This window comes from Rhamphochromis longiceps, linkage group LG20 (assembly GCF_057381845.1).
Source record: "Rhamphochromis longiceps isolate RC_006_pf linkage group LG20, R_longiceps_female_GT1.1, whole genome shotgun sequence".
NCBI lineage: Eukaryota > Metazoa > Chordata > Actinopteri > Cichliformes > Cichlidae > Rhamphochromis > Rhamphochromis longiceps.
The window spans coordinates 38,676,164-38,681,929 of NC_140576.1; positions in this window are offsets into that span (position 1 = coordinate 38,676,164).

Consider the following 5,766-nt stretch of genomic DNA (forward strand, 5'->3'; position numbering starts at 1 on the left):
TTAATTACCTACTACAAACACTCCCGCTAAAAATCCCATCAAAATATTTCCATCAATTTGACAGATTGTGCAACCAATTCATACGGAATAACAGACGCCCTAGAATAAAGCTTAAAAAGCTACAGCAGCCAGTGGAGTCGGGAGGCCTGGGGGTCCCAAATCTACTATTTTACCATTATGCTTTCAGTCTGAGACACATGGTTCACTGGCCCTCCCTCCAGAACGAGCCCCCCCATGGCTTAGTCTGGAGAGTACTTTGTGCTCACCACTCCCTCCGATGCACATTTTAACCACCAAGCTCCCACCAGATATACAAACCCACCCCATTCTTTCTTTCCTGCAGACGGTCTGGAAGAAGGTGGCCTTGCTACTAAATTTTAACTCCCACCTTCATACTGAGGCCTCCATATGGCTCAATCCCAAACTCTGCATTAATAAATCGCCGTTTTTCTGGAGACTGTGGGTCCAGAGAGGGATACTTGTTCTCGGAGACCTGTATCAGGGGAGGATTCTCAAGTCCTTCAACGACCTTAAAGCACAGTTTCAGTTGCCACAAAGTCAGTTTTGGAGGTACTTGCAGCTCCGGCACTTATTGCTCAAAACCTTTGGTTCCTCCTCCACACCACCTCCAAATATTGAATATCTCAGCTACATCAAAAAAATCTTTGGGGGGGGTCGTGAAGTCTCTAAATATTACTCAATGCTTGTTACGGGCACGAGTAAAGGACTACTCGCCCTCCGGTTAGCTTGGGAATCTGACCTTGGTGTGGCTTTTACAGATCAGGAATGGACTGCAATGTTGCAGAATAGTAAAAAGGTGTCCAGGGAACTTAGAACGAGACTAATCCAATTCAAATTACTACACCGAATTTACTGGTCGCCACACAGACTGTATAGGGCGAACCTCATTCAGTCCCCTGAATGCTGGAGATGTCAGACTGGGGTAGGCACATTGACCCATATGATTTGGAGCTGTCCTAAAACCCAAATCTTTTGGACTGAGATACATGACTTTATCAAATCAACCATACGATGGGATATTCCTTTTTCACCAAGACTATTTGTGTTGGGAGACCCATCACTCCTTAACTATGCTCCACCTAAGGCTGCATTGATGCTGGGGCGTAAACTCATTATCTCCCAGTGGAAGGCCCCTTCCACCCCACCTGTCTCTGTATGGCATATTCAACTAGGGAGACTCGCTGCACTAGAACAACTCTCATACAGGCTCCTGAATAAAGTGGAGAGTTTCCATCTGAAGTGGGATCCATATCTGTCCAGAATAAAACGAACAGACTAGACCTTAGAGTGGGACAGACATTGGAATTCTGATGAAGCACTCTCAGGGATGTCAGAGTGTGGCATGCAGTAAGACCCACATAGTCAAAGGCTGGCTGTTTTTGTTTCTTTTTTTTCTTTTTTTCTTTTTTGTTTGTTGTTGTTTTTGTTTTGTTCCTTTCGTGTTTTTTTTTTTTTTTTTTTTTTGTTGTTGTTTTTTTTTTTTCATGCTTTTGTTTATCTCTTGCTTTGTTTGCCCCCCTCATTTTGGTTTGGTATTCTCTACTGTTCTGCTGCTATGCTGATGTTTTTTTATGCGATGTAATCTGTCTCCGCAGTGGACTGTAGTGTTCTAAAAGTACAATAAAATATTAATCACAAAAAAAAATGTAATCTACATGATACAGTGCCCGTGCAATAAAATATACACAGGAGAAACATCGCGCCCGCTGAAAGATCGAATTAATGAACACAAAAGTTCGATCAAGAGGAGTGATCGAACCAGCCCTGTTGCAAGACGCTCCAATGATAAACATCCATATTCCCCATTATTTTTTCTAGGCATTGAAGCCATTAAACTAAACCAAAGAGGTGGTCATATTAATTTTATCCAGACAAAAAGAGAAGCATTTTGCATGCTCCACTTTAAGAGTCTGCACCCCAGAGGTATGAATGAGGACTTTTCTATCAATGAGTTTTTGTGAACTGAACCTTTTTTATTTTTTATGTTTTTATTCTAATTTTATCAGTTAAATTGTTCTCACACGGGTAATGTTTATTTAATTAATTGTATTTATTTTTTCAGCCAAAGAAGGAGTAGCATCTACATCTCATCTTAAGTCTACATTTTAGAGACATAAATTAGGACCTTTTAACAAATATGTTCCCATGTGATGATGTCCTCTTGTTTTTAATTCAACTGCTGGCCCAACCTCCTTTTATTATTAAATACTGCCCTTTGTCCCCCCCCCCCCCCCCTTTTCTTTTGTACAGTCATAGTATTATTATGTATTTCGCGCATGTGTTTTTTTGAGATAGGTGGGGGTCATGTCTCCTCCCCTTGCCCTCATCATTAATGATCTAGTCCAGTATTTACTATTAACCAATTAACCAATACCTACCTGTTATATGTCAGCTGATCTATCTATGACGTTTTGATTGGTTAATTTGAATTTTTTTCTGTTTCCTGTAACAGGTGACAGAAGACAAGTCAAGAAAAGGACAAGCCCTCAGGGACCATTTAGGCTTGCAACTTATTGCCTTGTTTGGAAGGTGTGATAGAAAAAGGACCTTCTTTGTCTAATTTTAGGGGTTTAAGATTGACCATTTACTGTAACTGATGCATATCATGTTCATTTGTGACGCATGAAGGGGCGTAACCCTGATGAATGAAACCATTCTGAATTGAGCTGTTCGGGGAAGATCGATGCTGGTGTTGCAGTATACATCTTCCCACGCATGTACTCAATAAACCATTGTTTGACTGAACTTTTCCGAACCCGTAACAGCCATAAACTGAAACGCGTTGGTCAATTATTAAAGTTGTTCATCTTCCCTTAAGTGTTGCTGGAGTTCTTGCATTGTGAATTCTTTCATCCTCTCCATGCACCTTGGAAGTAGCTGAAGTTGTGCCAGAAATCGTTGCTGCTAATGCATAAAGCCCCAGATGTGTGCACTGCAGCCTCTATAACCCTCTAATAAACTGTACTTCAGCTGCAGTCTGCTGCCTGTGTGGGCTTGTTTACATACACCTTGTCATGTGACGATGAGCAGGATGACACCTGTGCATTCAGTGCATTGGGCCGGGTCACTGCACAATATAGGCCATAATTATCAGCTCCAGTATTTGGGGCTCTCAGAAGCCTCCTGCAGCCCAGCCACCTGAATATGTGGGGCGAGGCGACCTGTCCATGAAGCCATGATGAATCCTCTGCGACCATGTAAAATGGGCGAAAGCATCTTTAGCAGGGCCCCCTCAGTGAGAGGAGGAGAAAAGCGCTCTCAACACTGTGTCCATTAACGGCTAAAGAGCCCCTCTGAGGAGCCTGGTACTGCCCCCCCCTGCTGTGAGCTGTGGGGTGGCCATGACAGGCTGACACACAGACAGGAGCTCCATCTGTCCAACATTCGGCCTCCTCTCTGAGGGTTTCCAGCTCTGAGCTCAGAGCTCACTGGTGAATATTAACGCCTCCAGTGACGGGGAAACATTTAAAGTGTGTTTAATCAGTTACAGAAACCTCACACTGACTGCAGACCGTCACGTTGCCTCCTGATTTATGACAAACCAAAGCTGCAGCAGTTTGATTGTTTTTAGAAAGAGGACCGCAGAGAGGGTGGAACAGTAAGCTAAAGGAGCCAAAGGAGAAGATCAGAAGGAAGGATAATAATCACACGCTAATAAGAGCAGGAGGAAGACGAAAGGAGGGAAGAAAACCACACAACAAACCTTCAAAATAAAACAGGAAGTAAACCATAGACTGTGTAAACATAAATGAATCTTCTGGGTCTGAACAATGAAATTTTTTTTTCTTTTTTTTTTGCCTGTCCCGTTTGGCTCTTTTGTCATCAGAATTATTGTCTAAAGGCAAAGAAAGATGCCCAACGGATTTACTTTACCAAACTGACCATCCCAGCCTTGCCGTAATGGTCCATTTGATTCACCTTTTATTGTTTATTTTATTTTCACTTACTGAATACGGGACAGACTTGACTGGAGGAAAGAAGGGGAGAAAGAAAGAGGGAAAGAGAAACAGCTGAGAAGAGGGACGGGGGAGAAGGGCAAAAGACAAAAACCAACAGAACGGGCAGAGAAAAAAAAATGCATATATCAATCACCTGGATCACCTGCTGAGAAAGAAAAAAGAAAACAAGCAGAAGAGAACAAGAGTAATAGAATAAACAACATCACAATGATATAGGGCTTTGGAGCGTGATGTCACGGGGGTGGGCGTGGAAAGGATTTTGGCCCGATCCGCCATTTTGGGGGTCTAAGTAAGGAGCCAAAGCATAGCCATGGTTCGTACTTGCTGTGTGGTCGGCTGCAATGTTCGATCTTACGACCGGCACGGGAATAAGTTTGGATTGTCTTTTTATGCTTTCCCAACCTGGAAGCAACATGAAGGAGCTCATGTATCGGATGTTACCAAACGAAGGCGTCTAGCCTGGATAGCAGCCGTGAGACGAGCTGATATCAAGTTCTGTTACGTCTCCAGATATCAGCTGGTGTGCTCAAGACATTTTCATTCCGGTAAGTTCTAAATATGTTCACATCACACTTTATAGCTGAATAATATCATCGTTGGTGGTCTCGGAAGTTATAGAAATTGCGATCAAACATCAAATGGAGTGACTTTGCAGACATATGTGCTATGTAAAGATTCGCAGGAGGAGACAGGGAGGACACAAATTGGCGTTAATAATTTGCCCGATTATCAATGTGTTAATTTGCATCTACTTTACAATTATGGGCATATAATATGGTAACGATATTTTAGCAGTTTACTGATAAATGTATAACATTAATTATGGTGGGGGGTGGAAAATGGCTATTTCACTCGGTGCACTCCAGCTGACTTCCTTTGACGACGTACTCAGAGTTTGGCGGCTTGAAAATAGCCAAATCTTGCACCCAGCCATTTGTAAATTGGATGTGCGCCTCCAGTGACTTGTAATTACGAAACTGGTTCGCTGTGTAAGCACTTACTCCACAAACAAGATAGGTGAAGATATCGGGGTAGGACAGTGGCGGTAAGTCGTCTGGGTCTTTACTCCACTGCCGTATTTCATATGGGTCCAGATTTGCGATGCACTCTATTTTTTTTCAAATACCGCTGCTTCGCCTCTGGACGCAATCGGTCTCTATACCGTCCGTTTTCTTTTGAGCTGCTTTTAAACATGTTTCTTGTCGTCGTCGCCGTTCCAACAGTGAGTTTGTTTGGATCGTAGACCCCGAAAATGGCGCCGCGCTCCCACAATGCATTGCGGCGTGACGTCAACTCCAAAGCCCTATATGGGAATATGACAGTAAATACTAAATATTAAACATTATTGTGCAGCACATAAGATCAACAGAACACAGTGTGCTTTGAGGTAGGAGCCAAAAAGGGTGTAGTTTGTGGGTGTGATCACCCGTGTGTACACCTGTGAGCATGGACGCGCTTGTTTTTTGTTTTTAAAAGGTTCCTTCATGTAATGATCTGCTAGAGGGTGTGGGGGGGCCACAGCCCCGTCCTCCAGGGCATGAAGCAGGTATGGAGGAGATCAAAACTCCAGACATCCAGAGGCCCCCAGAACACAAGAGACCAAGGAAGACCAACAGAGGGGCAGCCGCGCCACTGTCCCAGAAAGAGCTGAGGAGAGTCCCAGATGAGGGCTCACTCAGCAGCAAAATTTTATAAGTAAACAATAGAATTTTAAAATCTATTTAACGCGCCCGTGAGCTCCGCCGGCAGCCAGCCGTGCCTGAGTGACCGAGCCCCAGGCCGAGAG